Source organism: Cucumis melo, chromosome 2 (genome assembly GCF_025177605.1).
Source record: "Cucumis melo cultivar AY chromosome 2, USDA_Cmelo_AY_1.0, whole genome shotgun sequence".
Taxonomy (NCBI): Eukaryota; Viridiplantae; Streptophyta; class Magnoliopsida; order Cucurbitales; family Cucurbitaceae; genus Cucumis; species Cucumis melo.
Window position 1 is genome coordinate 14,451,641 of NC_066858.1, and position 17,751 is coordinate 14,469,391.

A 17,751-nucleotide genomic window follows, 5' to 3' on the forward strand; every position below is an offset into this window, starting at 1 on the left:
ATGTTCAATACATCATAACTTAAAAACATATTGTCAATTTCATTTTTACGTGATTCACCACTTTAACTCATTAAAAACCAACGAACTATGAAACTTCTTAAATCCAATGTGCCGCCTAATGTTTAAAACTAATTAACTTTAATTAAGCCATTAAATCAATCAAAAGTGCATGATTTATTATTATTACCAAAACACAAGATGCAAGTGTAAATAAATTAAAGAAAAATGGTTTTGAGGAAGGGTAGTGGCAAAATCAATCAAACAGTACCAAATGGATACTTTATTTTAATAATAATTAAAAAAAGAGGAAAAAGGATGGTTTTTGGAAGGAGATAGTGAAAAAACGACAGCGTTTGAAGGAGAAAGCATTTCAAAATGCATGTTAACTGTTACCTGAAGAGGGTTTGTTTGTTTTGTTTTCCCTCTCTTTTTTTCTTTTTCTGCTTAAATTGGAAGCCTCGTCTCCGCCGTTGTTCTAATTTAATTAATTTATTTCTTAATATTACTATATGGTTTTTTTTTGTTTTAGTTAAAATAATGAAAATATTAATGACGTGGCAATGGAAGGGATAAGTCCTGTCAAGATAGAACCCCAACTCAACCCCATGAGAGAGAGAGCGTAAACCAAACGCATCCTATTATTATTTATCCGAATCACCTTTTCTTTTCTTTTCCTTTTTTTCTTTTTTTCTTTTTTTTAATCTTTTTTCTTCAAATATGTTTATTATTCTCTTTAATCTCACCTTCATTTACCCTTAATTACATCATATCTATCCAACAATATTTTAATCTCATCTTCTTTCATTTCATTACCATTACCATAACTATTTTGTTTTTTTTCCTACCTTTCTTTTTTCTATATTATATTTTTTCTTATCATATTGGTGTGTGTTACGTTGAATGTATTTTTAGAAAATTGATATTGTAAGATTCATAGAGTTTATTGTAAAAGAATTTTGATTTGTTACATTCCTTTACTTTTCATTAATCACTTTTCAAAAATTCAAATAATGACTAATTTTAACTTTTTTAACTTTTAAAAGGTGACTATCTTTTTTATTAATAATGAAATAAACATGGAACTAAAAGTTGTCACATTTTAAATGTATAAGAATATCTAAAAGATGGACGAAGTCAAATGTTTAATTACCACAACAAATATCTTTAAAATGTATGGACCGATGTAAAAAAAATGTTTGAACATTGTCAACATAAATTTAGTAACTTGCATTGTAGGTTTTGTGGACAAGACATATTAGGTTCAAATTCTCCACCCGAATTGTAATTAAAAAGATATTTTCGAAAAGAAATTTAACCTAACAAAGAATCCAATCCCTTAAATCTTTCGCCTAAAAAAAATAGAACAATCATATAATTTGTATAGATAGAGATTGCATTTATTTATTTTTCAAAATAAATCATTTATGACATATATCATAGTACCCACAGTGCACCATATACCAATTTGTACGTAGATAATTTTAATTCTATCAATTGAAATATAATTGAGTCTAACAAATAAAATGTTTGAGCCAAATTTATTTATTGAACAAAAATGTGTATAAATTTGTGAGAGTGAAAAAGAAATGAAAACAGTGTTATATATTATTAATTAAGGTTATGATTTAAATAAAAAAGATGTACTTTTAGTTTTTAAGATGGTGTTATAAATGTGACATGTAATTGTATGCAAAAGAAGAAGAATCTAATTCATTAAAGTTCCCACTCTCCAAGAATAAGACTTATGTTCCGATTCCTTTGCCTTCGCATCCTTATCAACATTGTCTTTCTTTTCCTTAATTATTACTTTAAAACTAATTAATTAAGAATATTAGAATATTAGTTATACCAATTATGTTTATTTAATTTGCATCCCTTTAATATTATTTTCATTTTTTAATTTTTTTTTTTTTTGACTGCTTGAATAAAATAAAATGGTAAGATGGGGTTTGTAATTTTTCAAATAGAAAATTTAGAGATTTTTGTTAGGATTAATTTTACTTTTATAAGAAAAAAGAAAAGAAGAGAGGTTTTACGTGGTAGGATAATGTATTGAATGGTTTTTGTTTATTTAAGTTTATCTTTATTCTTTATGTAGTAGGGGAAAAGTGTAGGAATGAGAACTAATTTGGTTTGAAAAGTGAGATTCTTTTTTAACTATATAGTTAAATTACACCATTTTAAAAAGTTTCTAAGTTTGAGATTTGATACGTATATTGATAACTTAAAAAAGAATTCTCACAACATAAATGTCTAATTTAATAATTCGACCATCACATCTTTTCTTTTTCTTAAGAAATAATTTGGATGAAAATTAATTACCTTATTATCAAATTTAAATAATGATAGGATTAATTAAAGCGGGTCATCTTTTCTTTATTTTGATATTATTTTCTTTCTCATCAAACTATGCATCATGCTCTTTTATGACATTATTGTTACGATAATGTATGAAATTAACAATTAAACAATACAAAAATGTATAAAGATCAACATAGAGATATGCGCAGTTCACCAACCATGTGTTAATTATGTATACTGGTAGAGGGAGAACAACTTTATTAGAAAGAAATACAAATACGACTCTATATACTAAGACGTTTCATAGTTTATATATTGGTCATGCAATTGTAAATAACTAAAAAATAAGTGCATGCATGTACTCAAATACAAAAATTTAAAAGTTTTCGACTCACTTGAAATGGGTATAATTAACAACCGTTCGATTCCAATTTTCTTTTTCTCGATCCCAATAACTTTCATCTAAACCTTGAAAAAAAGAAATTATTTATTTATTGAAATTAAAATCGATAGTATTCTATAATTGTTTTAAGTATATGTAGTTGATTCGATATATGTCATATTTCTATCAATTCTAAAGTAATCTTTTTTAGCACCATAGATATAATTAAACTAAACCCATCTTTAATTTTTGTGTTATTTATTTATTTATTATTATTTTTTTTTTGTTGAAATGCAAACGTTTTAATAATTCAAGTCTCAAAATGTTAATAATTAATACCTCAAATTTGGTAAGACACATTAATTCTATAATAATTATCAATTTTAAGTAGGTATCACATTAATGAAATTAATATCATTCATATAACAACCAAGAACGGACTTAACTAAAAATACACAACACATTTAGTGAACTTCTCTATTTACAAAACCACATTTTGAGAATTTAATTAACTTGTATAATGCATAATACCAAATAAGATCATATATATATATATACTCTAAAACTTAAAAAAAAAGTAGAGGAAATTAAATTCTCTCATTCAAAATAAAATCAATTATAAAACATATGTGTGGCATAGAATCGATAAAGATTTAAACAAACACAACATTCTAGGTGAGTTTTGGAAAGTGATTAATGGTTTAATTTATATAAGAAAACACTAATCAATTAATACTATTGAAAGTAATGAGGTTATGAAGATTTATGTTTATTTATTTTGATAAAATTAGTGAGTAAAATAGTAAAATTTGAATGACATGTCAAAAATTGCAAAATTTAATGAATGCTAGTGTCTAATTTTATTAAATGAAAAAGATAAAAATAAAAAAAAATAAAAATAAAAAAGTGATAAAATACTCTAAAAAGGCAAACAACAAATTTGCCTTTGTTTCTTATATTTTCCTAAATTTGTTTCCCATCTATTCTCACCCTCTCTAAAGGGGGGGTGGTTCAACTATCTTTGGGAAAGAAAACAAAAGGTGAACCCCTTGATTGATTTTTTTTTTTATTTTTATGTTTATTAATTAAACTTAAAGAACCCTTTTGAAGTTGATGGTTGAGAAAAAGAGGGGGTCTTTACAAAAACCCTTAATTTCAAATTAAATAATTTACAACACATAGTCAACAAAAAAAAAAACATTATAATTATAATAAATTAACAATGTCTTTTAACTGTTTAAACTATTAGGGTTTAGAGTTTAGGCATATTTGATTAGTTTGAGAAATCTTGTGCGACCTTTCAACAATATTTTCAATCTAAGCACCATGGTTCCATTTTTAGATATAATAAAAATTGGTGTAATCGTAAAGAGATTTCATTAATAGATCAATGGTAATAGATCATAATTACAAACACATTTGGATTGATTTGGTTACATTTACTTAGAATTATAAATACCACTAGACACTAGTGGATTTAGTATAGGCCTAGAGGAGGCTCGAGGCCTTATATATATATATATATATATATATATATATATATATATATAATTGAAATAATATTAATACTATAAGTAAGTAGCTCAATGGTAATTAAAACTATCATCAAACCTTTCTTAATCTAGATTCAAGCCCTATTTCTTACATTTTTTTTCCAAATTATTTATACGACATTGTCTCTGGACATAACTTGTTATATTTGTGTCGGGTTTTATATATTCTAAAACTCGCAATTTGTGAATGTTAAACTGTTATTGAAGTATTGTTTTATAAATTGTTATTGAATAAGAAATTTGCTCATTTTATAAACTATGGATCAAATAAACTAAGATTCCTTAGCAATAGTACAAATATTTGAACTTTATATAGTGTCATGCATCAAGTTCTGGTTAATAGTTTAAATGGTTTATAGTATAAAAATAAAATTGGGCACCTTATTCTGGGTACATTATGCATGAGACCCACTTTGTATTTAGTACTAGCAACGTGATCTTAAATTTCTCATGTAGAGACATGCGAGTGTGGGTGTTCAATATAAAAGAGTTTGCATAAGGTCAAAACAGGAAGTAATCACTTTTACATTATAACACAGTTTATTGTTCAAAACTAATTATTTCAACATTGATGACCTAAGTAACTTGACATTAATTCTGAGCTAACTATGAACTAATTTTATTTATTCAAAATTATACTTAGATATGCATAGGTGAGGGCTGCTCAACAGTGCTGGTCCAAGAGATCTCCCATTTCAAGGGTAAGATTGGGTAGACAGCTGGAGATATAGGATGCAAGACGGAATTCAAAACTCCTACTCGTTTTTAGGGATAATAAAGAGATAATCGTTTCCTTAAGTGCTGACTCTAGGTCTTAAACAATGGGTCCCACCCTCTCATTGGTCATAGAGGGATTTAGTTTATTAGTTGTACCATAAACCAATTGTTCATCAGAGGATCAGCTGAGACTTAAGGAACAAAATGTAATTTCGGAGGTAAGAAAGTATTTTGACTAGCTAAAATTACGACTTGTGAAGAATTGACTAACTAATTATGGTTATATCAAGTTGATAAAAATATATCTACAACGAAAATAGTGTAGCTATGAGCTATAGTAAACAATCTTGTTAGTTAACGAATGTTGGCTAGTTAGGTTAAAGAGTTTAGCCTAGTTAATCGTGTGGATTGTTGGAGCTCATAATTTGTAGATCCCTTAACTCTCTTTACTAGCTCGTTATAGAATTAAACTTAGTCAATGTGATGGGGAAATTCAAATTAAATGGTTTGAATTGTATTTGAGAATAAATCATTGATAATATCCAACATAATTAACTGATTACAAATTTATAGAGATCAAGTGTTCTTTATGTAAGATTTAAATATCAAAAATTCAAAATAGGATTTCGAATTAAGTCAACCTGATTGATCAAATTAGTTTAATTGATTTTACATTGTTTCTAATTATTTATTTAAAATAATTTTAAATTAATTAGTTAGAAAAATTACTAATTACGAAATTATTTAATTTTATAATTTTGGAAAATATTGATTTTTCAAAATTGAAAATATCGTTTTAATAATAAGTCAAAATTGTTGACTTTTAAATAGTGGGATTTTCAACTGTAGGTTGAATAATAAGGTGCTAACTTCATGTGTTGTAATTCTCACGCAACTCCACAAATTCCACACACAAATTCAAAGTCAAATTACTAACTATAATTGGCTATATAATCACTCGTGTTTATAGGATTTTGCTAAAAGTTTCCTATAGTTTATAATACTCCTTAAATACTCTCCCAGAATTGATCATAAACTTGATCCCACAATTAAGTTCTAAGTTGTACAGATGGTGGAAAAGATCATGTGGCGGCCCTTGTAGAATTTGTGATCAGAGTCAACTAAGATTGTGAAGGATTTAAGCTCCAAAGGTTAGTATTTTCAAACTTTGTTTTTTTGGTTCTTTGTTAAAGCATGTTTAATAATCCTTCCAAATACATATGTAATTAGGAAGTTATTTGATCTAATTGCCTCTATAAGGTAGTGGGTCCCACTTAAATTTCAAACGCAATTAGATTGAACACCAACAATTCCTTAATTAGATTTCATTTTTTTATTATAGAATTTGAAGTGAATCTTGTATTTTCATACGATTAAGAAATTTAGGTAAACATAATCAAATGAGGCCAACTTTTCAAATTATCATTGGCTTATTGTGTTTATGAATGGGTAATCGTTGTCTAATTGTACTAAAACATGTCTCATTTGAAAATACTAAAGTTTTAAAGTGGATCATATAAAATATAGATATGAAACACAAGATTGAAATGTCATATATCGAACAATAACAATAGAGATAGAGAGACACAAGATTTGTATCTGGATTTGGTGCAAATGTCATATATACTTTGTGCAGTTGTTTGTCCAATGGTAAGAAACTCAATAATACAAAGAGTTAAACGATTAGAATGAAGTGCTTCTCCAATCTACTCTATAGAGGCTCATGTATAACCTAGGTTATTCCTTTTAAGTTTGAGCTCCCTTACTAAATCAACCACGTTTTATATGAGATATATTCAATAAAATATACTTAGATTCTTCTTTTAGTGTGAGCTCCCCTAATAAGAAAATAAGCAACAACGATAATAAGTTGATCAACCCAAGGTGTCACTAAGATTCTATAAGATGAAAATAAAACTCAACAAACTCAGCTTGAAAATCAATGGGAGGCCACTCAAAGTCAACCAATACATTAGACAATCATTATGCCACAAAGAACAATGGCAAGATCCAAAACTAAAAGACTTCAGGAAGAATTAAATACATTCCGAAAAACTAAGGTACGACTAAAAACCACCGATGTCAGATCTAAGAACCATGTTGAATAATCAATACCCAAAGAACTCAACACCTAAAATAGATTGGATGTCATATTACTTAAATGATTTAATAAATCGATTATCCGACAAAGCTTTGAAACTCTCATTGTAACCCTTGATCTTCATAAAACACTCAATTCATAACCAATATAAAAGCAATCCTCACTTGAATGTTCCAAATATTCACGCATTTTATAACGAGAACACATAAGAAACAAAATTTCAAAAAAAATCAAGGTTTAAAATCCATTATTAATCTATTTTTTTAATTTTCTCCTCCAAAATATGAAATATACAACACTATTTAAACCAAATGAAAGGTCACTAAAATAGAACACAACATTTCATCCATTAAATCTAAATTCAACGTCAACTTTTAAAGTTCACACATGAACCTTAATAAATAATACATACATATATATATATATATATATATATATATATATATATATATATATATATATATATATATATATATGATATTAAATATGCAGATGAATTTGGATTTTTAGATTCATTATGACTCTTGAGTGACCTATTGAGATTTTTGAAGTTTCAAATGTTGCAATTCTTCATCATAGGTTGAAAGCTAAGCTTGAACCAATGCATTATTTAATCTTTCCTAAAAATTTTTAACTCTAGCTCTTGTCATGATCAATTCTTATGGCATATTGATCGTCTCATGATTAGGTTGACTTTAGGTGACCTTCCGTCAATTTTCAACATAAACTTCATATTCGAGTTGATTTGAGTTTCATTTTCATCTTAAATCTCATTGTCACCTTGTGTTGTCAACTCATTATCATGGCCACTTATTTCCTTATCATCCCCTCACCTTCTTCACTAGTAAGCTTCTCCCAAGTTTTAGGTATGAGATTCTTTTAAGGACAATATCAACTACTCATCTCGAGTTCACTTACTCCCCAAGTGATTTGCCTCACTCATAAACAATCAACTTAGGAACATAAAAAGTTCGCAAACAGTGTATAAAGATTAATGTTAGACGGCCATCCCTCCAAACCCTAACAATGCACATCACTATTCATCTAGATGAATGGGCTCATATATGGTCCAAATCTTGATTTAATTCCTCTTGTTTTTTTTTTTTTTTTTTTATAAAAAAGTAAACATGATTGGTAATTATATGCCAAGCATGAATGATCAGGAAAAAAATGAGTGAGTAATGGAAAATATAGGTTATTTTTGGTATGGGAAATTTGATTGAAGTCATGATGGTGTTTGAGAAATGAAGTTTAATTAGTCTTTTCAAAAGCTTTGGACACTTTGATTAACTTTTATTTATTATTGCCTTTGGAAATCCAAAGTACATATATATATATATATATATATATATATATATATATATATATATATATATATATATACAGAAAACACTCGCAAAACAACTCAAATCATCAAATGCCCTACAAGTTTCTTGGAAGCAAGTTGAAGGTACACCAACAAGTTAGGTCACAAACACACACACCTTCCAATGAAACTCATGTCCCAACACCTCATTCATTATCTCTCTCTCTCTCTCTCTCTCTCTATTATTATATGTCAATATTGGTTTGTTTTACTCTTTTTGACAGCCATTTATTTTTATTTTACTATTCCTATAATGCGTTTTAAAATGATTTCAAAAACACTTTTGTACTAGATTTATTTTGTCACATTCAAATGGCTATAGGGTTGTAAATATATTGCATCCATGATCCACAAAAAGTTGTTTTGTTTTGTTTTTGGTGGTAGTTATTGAAATGAGAGAAAAATAGGTTCATTTAGGGACAATTTCATAATTTTTTTATAATAGATAAATAAATAAATAAATAAAACCGACAAACACTGTTTTGACCTAAGATGTTTCTTATATAAAAAAAAAAAAACAAATAGTTTTTGGAATTTCAACACTACTTCTATCTATACGAGTAAGCTTTCAAAAACTAAAACAAGTTTTAAAAACAGAAAAAAAAAAAAGTATTTTGGAAGTTTTTTTTAGAAGTTAATTAAAAATTTAAATGTTGCTCAAACAAAGTTAGGAAATGATTAGTAAAAGAGTTGAGAAAAAATACGCACAAATTTTGAAAAAGAAACCTAGAATTGAAAAGATTATTACCTGCAACGTAGTTTCTAAACTTAATTTTAAAGTAATTTGACTAAATATTCCATTGTCTTTGGAGTTGTTATATTAAAGAAGACATTAATTTTGGATGGATTTAATTAACTTATCTCAAATTAATTAAAAATTAAAAGTAAGATAACATTCTTGGTATAATTTGCAACAAAGTATATGTCATTTGAAATTTTAACGTATGAATCTAATATAGTATACACATAAATTAAACACGATATTGTGAAAAAGATAATTGATAAAATCAATCAACTTAAAATCAGACATAAAGAAAGTAGAGATGAAAAGACAAAGAAGTTGATAATCCAAAACAAACTAAAAAAACATCTACTACGGGAGTTGTATTCTCTCAGTAGAAATATAATTCACACTACATAAAGAATTATGTGATGACGATGATAAATTTAACTGATATTCCTTCTTCAACAACTCGCATAAAGCTATTCTTTTGTCTCCTTATTTCCATGCACAAGTTTTTCTCATGCCTTTGATTGGGACGGTTCTCTCAATACAACGTCAACTACACTTCACGAGTTCTCACTTACTGATCTCAAGTGATTTACTACTCTTACAATCAACCAACCTCATCTAATCAATCGTAGGTAATACTCTCAACAACAAAGTACATCAAGCTCAACGACGATTGCGCACAAATGTTGAGACTTAGACAATGTCTAAACTCAAAAAATCATTAATAAACAAACTCTTCTATTTCAAAAGGGGTTTGTTCTAAATTGAAACCAAATTTAGTATAAGATATATTTGACTAACTAGAACAACAAACTTGAAAGAACGTAAATTCTCTCTTTGGAAGGAAGCAAAATCAACAAAATTGCGCTACAATACTCCAACGGATCATAGAAAAATAATCTCCAAGCAAAAACTGCAATATTTGTCATAGTATACAAGACATGTTACAAAACCTATACTTTATTAAATTTTGTTTGTAACAAAATCAGCTAATTATGTTATGTTATAGTAATACTACTCATGATGATCGTTGCCCGTTTCAAAATTCTAAACTATCTCTGTGAATATCGATTACCATTTCAAAACTATCTCTGTGAATATCTACGCAATAATCTTTCATTAAAAGATTGATAATTTTTGTGTGCATAACCACCGTTTATTATTTTCTCCAAAAATCACAAACATTTTTTTATTTTAATACTAATTTAGTAATGGAAAAGTGGGTGAATAATTTGTTTAATAAAGAAAGTGATAAATGAAATGAAGAGATATTTATATATGTAATGAAATAAAGGAGGCGTAAGAATTAATTATCTTAGTGCATACTCAATGTGAAAGTTTGATAATAATAATAATAATGGTTACAAACGAGAAAAAACCCAATCAAGATATTAGCCTTCAACTAATTATTAAGATTAAGAGACAACAACCTTAGCCTTAGATTAGGGACCAAAATTAAAGGTTTAAATTCCCATTAAAAACTATAACCTTCACTTACCTCTTTTATTATAATTATTATTATTATTTTAATTTTTCTCACTTTCCTTCTATTTCAAATTTTATTTTTATTGTTCTTCTTATGCCTACTATATATGTGTGTGTGCAATTTTTTTCTTATTAACATCAATTTTAGTTGTTTGGTTGTCTCATTATTATTATCTTTTTAAAATCATTTATTAAAAACTTGTAAACATGTTCTATCTCTAATTATCTACTTACTTTTACGAATTTTTTTAAAATTAAATTAAGTCGAGTTAAAAAAAATGTAGTTTTAGAAAAACTTAGATCATGTTTGATGGCCATTTGCATATTTTTTAAATATAACGATTGAATTCTTAGTTAAATTTCTAAAACAAAAACGACAACTTGGAAGCTACATTTTTTTTTTAGTTTTAAATTTTGGCTTGATTTTTAAATTATTGGTAGAGTATAGATAACAAACGAATAAAGTTAGAGGTGAAAATAAGCATTTATAGACTCAATTTTAAAAAAGTTGAACATAGTCAAATTATTATATATATATATATATATATATATTAACTTGACTATTTTAACTTTTTACTTAAAAGATACAAAACAATGGAAATAATAGAGAGAAATCGATTTAATTTTTTCTAGAAATGACAAAAACCAATACATTCGTAACCATTTTTGTTTTTCGTTTTTTTTTTAAATTAAGTCTACAAACACGTATTTTACCTTTAAATTTATTACTTGATTTTTTATTTACTTTTTACCAATATTTTAAAATATCGAGTGAAATTTTGAAAATTTGTTTTTGTTTTTTGAATTTGGCTAAGAAAATGATTACGTACTTAAGAAATATTTAAATCATGGTAAGAAAATGAGACAAAACAAACTTACTTATCTGTCAGAAAACTATGTTGGTAGCGACTTTTAAGGTTGTCATGGCAAATGTGTCTTTAAATGTTGTTTGAGGTCCTTGAAGATGTCTTACCGATTGCAATTCCAAACCAAATATATTTTCCTTTATCTTGAAAGTCGTGTGTTCTTTCTTCTAATCTTGATTTTTTTTTCGATATGGTGAGTTCTCATTTTTTGTTGTATAATAAGGGAAACATGATTATCCTTTTAGGGTTGTTACTTTGAAAGTATATTGCGGGTTTCTTGTGTTCGTGATGAGAAATATATGTATGTTAATATTATAATTACGATTGCGAAGTTGTTTATTCTATTGTAAATATGGATAGTTTTCTAGATCTTGTTGAACCGTTTACATCATATTAAAAAGAGTCTCATACTTAAAGAGAATCGTGCTCATCAAGTGTAAGTGAATTTCATTAGAAGGTAGAAAGGTACAAATTGTTATGTTCTTAGACGACCTTTATTTCATTATATATATATATATATAAAATGAGGCTCAAAATATATATACACAAATTGTTATGTTTTTTTTATATTTTAAAATTGTACTTGTTTTTTACAGGGTTTATCTTTTCAAATAAGCATTTGGTTTTTACTTATTAAACTTATGACCACTAATTCTACCATACTAGAGAAAATAAACTACAACTAACTACAATAACCTCTTCATCCATACATTTCTATTTCTTTAAACAAAATTTTGGTTTAAGATTATCTTTTTCCCAATTACTATTTCTCTTTTCTATTATTTTTCTTTTTAATATCTTTTTTCTTTCTTCCCTACTTAGGTGTCTATTTATTCGTCAATTCCCTATTGTAAAATTAGAAAAAGTTAATTATTCAATAATATATTACACAAACTTAACATGGTGTGTCTTTCATATTATTCAGCTTGTGTCGTCTTGATTTTGTCTCCGTTGACGACAATGTCGGCAGAGATAAGGTCAAATCTATCGTAATGGAATTCAGCATCGCTAGTTCTATTTTTGTTTTTCAGTTCCTTAAGTTTGGTTCATTGTTTAATTAGTTGATTTTGTTCTTTGCATTTTTTAGTTTTTGTTCTGTTCTCTCCTTCATTTTGAAAAATTAGCAGATTGTGGGTTTTGGTTTAAATCTCTTTATGAGGATCCTTCTTTTCAAACTTGAAGTTCTTCGTGGGTTCTATTTTCAACCCAAAAGTTTTTCGTGTTTTCAATTCTTCGTGGGTTCTGTCTCCAATCTAGAAGTTTTCTGTGCTTTAGTTTTTTATTCGTTGTGGGTACTCTCTTCAGTCCAGAAGTTTTTCGTGTATTCGTTTTTTGTATAGACTCTATCTCTAGCCTATATCTATCGTGATTTGATCTAGGACTTGAATTTTGAGGGAAAGTATTTAAAGAAAAGTATGATTTATGATTCTTTGTTGGTTCTTTTGTTTGTTGAATGTGTAGGTGTCTATTTATTCACTATTCACTATTATAAAATTAAAAAATAAAAAATAAAAAACTAATGACTCAACAATACTACGTAACTTAAACACATTTATTTATATACCTTGTTATCCACTTTTTATAATACCTTCAAAATTCAAGTCATATGTTTCTAAAACTTATAAACTATATAGTTTTTGTTAATCCGATCCACTCCCATGTCCCACATGCATAAGTTTATATATATATATATATTATAAGAGAATTGTAAAACTTACTTCTGAACTTTTTGTTGCTCATATTTGTTTAGTTTCTAAACTTAGCTTCTAAATCTCTCTTTTTTTTTTTTTTTTTTTTTTAAATGATCTTGGTTGTCAAAGTAGATTAGGATCAAAGAATTTAACGAATATTTTATAAAATATATATAACAAAATCAAATTCAAAAAACATAAAGTTTGTAAAACAAATTATAATCTTAACATTGGAGTTTGAATTAAGTGGGTTAAGACTAAAAGAGAAGAAAAAAAAAAGGTTATTTGATTCATCTACACATAATTAAGTTTACCGGAAATTGCGACAACCTGCCATAATATAATTTATAATTAATGTCAACAACAAGGCTAAAAGCATTAAATGAAATGAAGTTCGCAATAAATATTCATTAATTTCACACAAAATTTCTCAACTTAGAATATATATATATATATATATATATATATATATATAGATACTTATTAAATACCAAAATAGATCAATTAAAAATTCTAAAAATTCATACAGAAACTCACAAATTAAATTATAAATGAACTTTAGAATTTAAACAAAGATATAAGAAAATGAGAAGTCAAGAAACATTGGGATAAAATATATATTTTTTTAAAATAAACATACTTTTAAGCTAAACTAATAGAAACGTTATAATTAATAGGTTGAATTATAAACAATGTACATGAATTTTTTTTTTTTTAATTTTGGGTAAAAAATATATCTAAATTTTCTAAAGTTTGAAAAATATCCATAGATTTTCAAAAATGGTTCAAAAATACTTTTGTAGTTAGTTTAGGAGGTAAACGTTTTATTTTTAAGAAAACCCCAAAACGATTGAAATTCTCATAAATACAACTTTAAAATATTTTCGTTGATTCAAAATCTACGCTAATTTTCTTATAAAAAAAATAGAAATCAAAATTTTAAGTTAAAATATAAAAATCTACAAAATCTTGTTATTCTAAAATAAAAATTTCTCGTTAAAACATACTAAGAAATAACTAGTTAAATTAAAAATGTATTTGATGATATCTTTAGATTTTAAAAATTATTAAAAATGCTCTTACATTTAGAAAAATAAATTTAAAATACACCGTTTCTTTATTTTTCTCTTTTCTCTCTTTTTCAATACATATAAATAAATAAATCAAATCCTATATTTTAGTAAAATACATTATCTCTAATCAGAGTAAATATAATAATAGAAGCACTCAGAGACTTTAATACTTCAATTTAAAAAATTATATACTAATAGTTTACCGTGGGTTAATAATTAAATACGTTTATTTTATTTGATTAATTATTATTTTAGTATGTTTTATAGAAAATTTTTTATTTTACAATTTTATGTTTCAACCTTGATTAAAATTTTGGTTTTTATTTTGAGTGTTAAGAAATTTTGTGTAAGAATTGGATTTATTTATTTTCTTTATTATTTTTCTTTTAAGTTTAAGAATGTTTATGAGACTTTTTAATAGACTAAAACTATTTTCAAAATAAAATTTTTACTGTTCTTAAATAAAACTAATACTAAATTTTTAACCCTTTTTAAAAGTTTAAGAAATTCTTTGAAAATTTTAAAAGTTTAAAAATATTTTTGACACAAACCACCAAATGTATGAATTTTTTTATATAATTTATTTTTAAAAATATTTTTAAATAACTTTATACTTTGCGTTAACCGTTAGTAATAATACTTTCAACCTTTCAAAAGTTCCGAAATTTCTTTTAAATATTCATGTTAGATGATATAATATTATATTTATCTTTATCTATTTGGTTAATTTTTTTAGACAATTTATGATTTAAGATGATATTAGAACATATGGTCTAGAAAGTTTTGTTTTATTTTCAACAAGTGAGGAAAAATATTGTAATATGATGTTAAATTTTTTTATCAACCGTCAATTTAGCTCGTTAAGTTATTTAAGACTTCCAAAAAGAGTTTTTTTTTTTTTTAAAAAAAAAATGTTTTTATTGTTAGTATTGGATGAAAATTGCTACCATTTTATTTAAAAAATTGCTCAAATTTTTTTTAAATGCTTTAAGAAATGTTTAAAAAGAAATATGAGTATAAGAAGCCTTGTATTGATTCATCCAATTTTGCAATTCAGATTACTCTATTTACTGTGAATAATTGAAAAGATTAATCATAAAAGGTTAACAACATTAATCGAAATTTTTTTAGATTGGAACTATCAAAAATTTCAAAAGTTTAGAAAGTATTTTAGAGTAGAAAGGAAGAAAAAGAAAAAAAAAGAAGTTGGAGCAGTTATTTAAATGGTTAAATAGAAACAAAATGAAGAGAGAGAAGAAGGGAAGGGGGTGTTGTGGGACGCAGCTATTGGTTGCTTTTTATGTGCCACTAAAGTGGGTATCAGACTTTTCATAATCCCAAATCAAATCAACATATCCCTTTTTTTTATTATTATTATTATTTTTTAGTCGCTCTAGGAAAATTATTTTTATATTTCAATTTTAATTTATCCTCCATTCTCTTTTAATCTAAAATTAACGGACGTTTGCAAAACCATCCAAAAATAAATCACATTCATTCCATTCCATGTCATTATATATTTTAAATTATAAAAATAACAAATAATTAATGTAGCTATTTTATAATTCTTTAATAGCCATTTGATAGATATCTAGTTATTTGTTATATTTGTAATATGCAAAATAGATATGATATGGATTGCTTTTCTTTTCTAATTTTCTTTTATCATTTGATTAAATTTTCATAAAATTAATTACGTATTTATTAAACAAAATTTTAAAAATTTTCTCCATTAACGACAAAATTTAAAATTATTAATTTATTAAACAGAAATTTTATCATTAAATGATTTAATAATAAAAATTAAAAGATTCGTTAAACTCTTCATAAAGTTCAAAAAATCAAATATGCATAAACCTCAAGCTTCAAAGTTTCTATAGATCGAATAACTAATCAACTTATGATTTAACTTATGTCTTTCATATAGTTAATTCAATTGAATTATATCGTTGTCTAACCCTAAATTAAAAATGGAGAAAAAAACATAGGTCATGACTTTAAATTCATCATTAGTTCTTTACATTTATATCTTTGAATTTTGTATACAAATCATTTCGAAAAATTACCTTCTTGTATTCCAAATTTTAAAATATATATGTGATTATTGGTTCCACATATTTATAAGTATAAATCATTTGGTTCCTTGAGTTTTTTTTTTTTTTTTTTAAAAGTTTGTTAAACAAAATCTCTCAAATAATTTTATACATTTATTTTAAATAATTATACGAAATTAGAATAATTTCTAAAAATTCATATCATCTCTAAACTTTTTTTTTCCAACTTTAAATATGATAGGATTATTTAGAAAAAAGAAACAAAAGAACCTATTTTTAGAAAATTTGAAACTAAACAGGTACATTTTGAAAATTGATGAATCAAATAGATCCATTCCTATACACACGAGGACTAGAAAGTACAATTTTGTAAACTCGAAAACCAAATGCATATATTCATCAAAACTTAAAAACTAAAAAAGTATATTTTTCAAATCATTTTTATAACTGTTATTTTTTATTGGAACGTTTAAGTTGAACCCATATTTGTGTGTATATATATATATATAAGAAAGTTAGAATGGAAGATATTTTAAAAGAGAGAAAAGGAATAGAAAAAATGAATATAATTGGAAGGAAAGTGGGGGAAAAGTGTGGAGTTCCAAAATTGAGGGCAAGGTGGAAAATTCATAGAATGAGATGCCAAAAGAATATAGAATAAAGAAAAAAATATATATGGCTTTCAAAAAGAGGGATCCAACTTTCTCAAAAAGAGAATTTTGAGTTTCTCCCTTTTTCTACTTATTTATATGTATCAAATAAATATTATGCAACCATTTCACACACACAAACATTACAATCATAGGATTCTCTCTTTTGTCTTTCCCCCTTCCTCTTTTTTCTTCCTCATATAATTCCTCTTTTCTTCTTTTTATTTTGTCTTTTTCTTTTCTTTCTTTTTTCTATTTTCTTATATACATATATATATACACATATATACATACAACAAATAACAATACCTTCTTTAATAATAATAATAATAATAGTTTAGGATTTTCTTGTGTTTTTACTTTGAACTTGTAGTAATAGATATATTCACTATCTCTATACCATCTTTTAATTTCCAATTTTTTAAGAATGACTTTTAATGTCAAGATATATGATGTTTTTTTAAAATATAATTATTTAGTTATATCATCTTAACATAAAAAGTATACTATAATCAATCTCAACATAAAATGTTTTTATTTCTCATCCCATATTATTAATGTGACAAATTTTGAGTGATAATATATTTTTTAAAACCTTTACCATAAGGGATGAAATTAATTAAATAGTATAATTTTGAATGGTAATAACCAACTTAAGTAATATAATTTTATACTATTGTGTGTGTATATATTTTTTCAGATATGGTTTCCAATGGAAAGCTTGAAACCAAAAAAGATTTAAGGTCATGAAATAAAAGAAAAGGACCCATTATTTTATT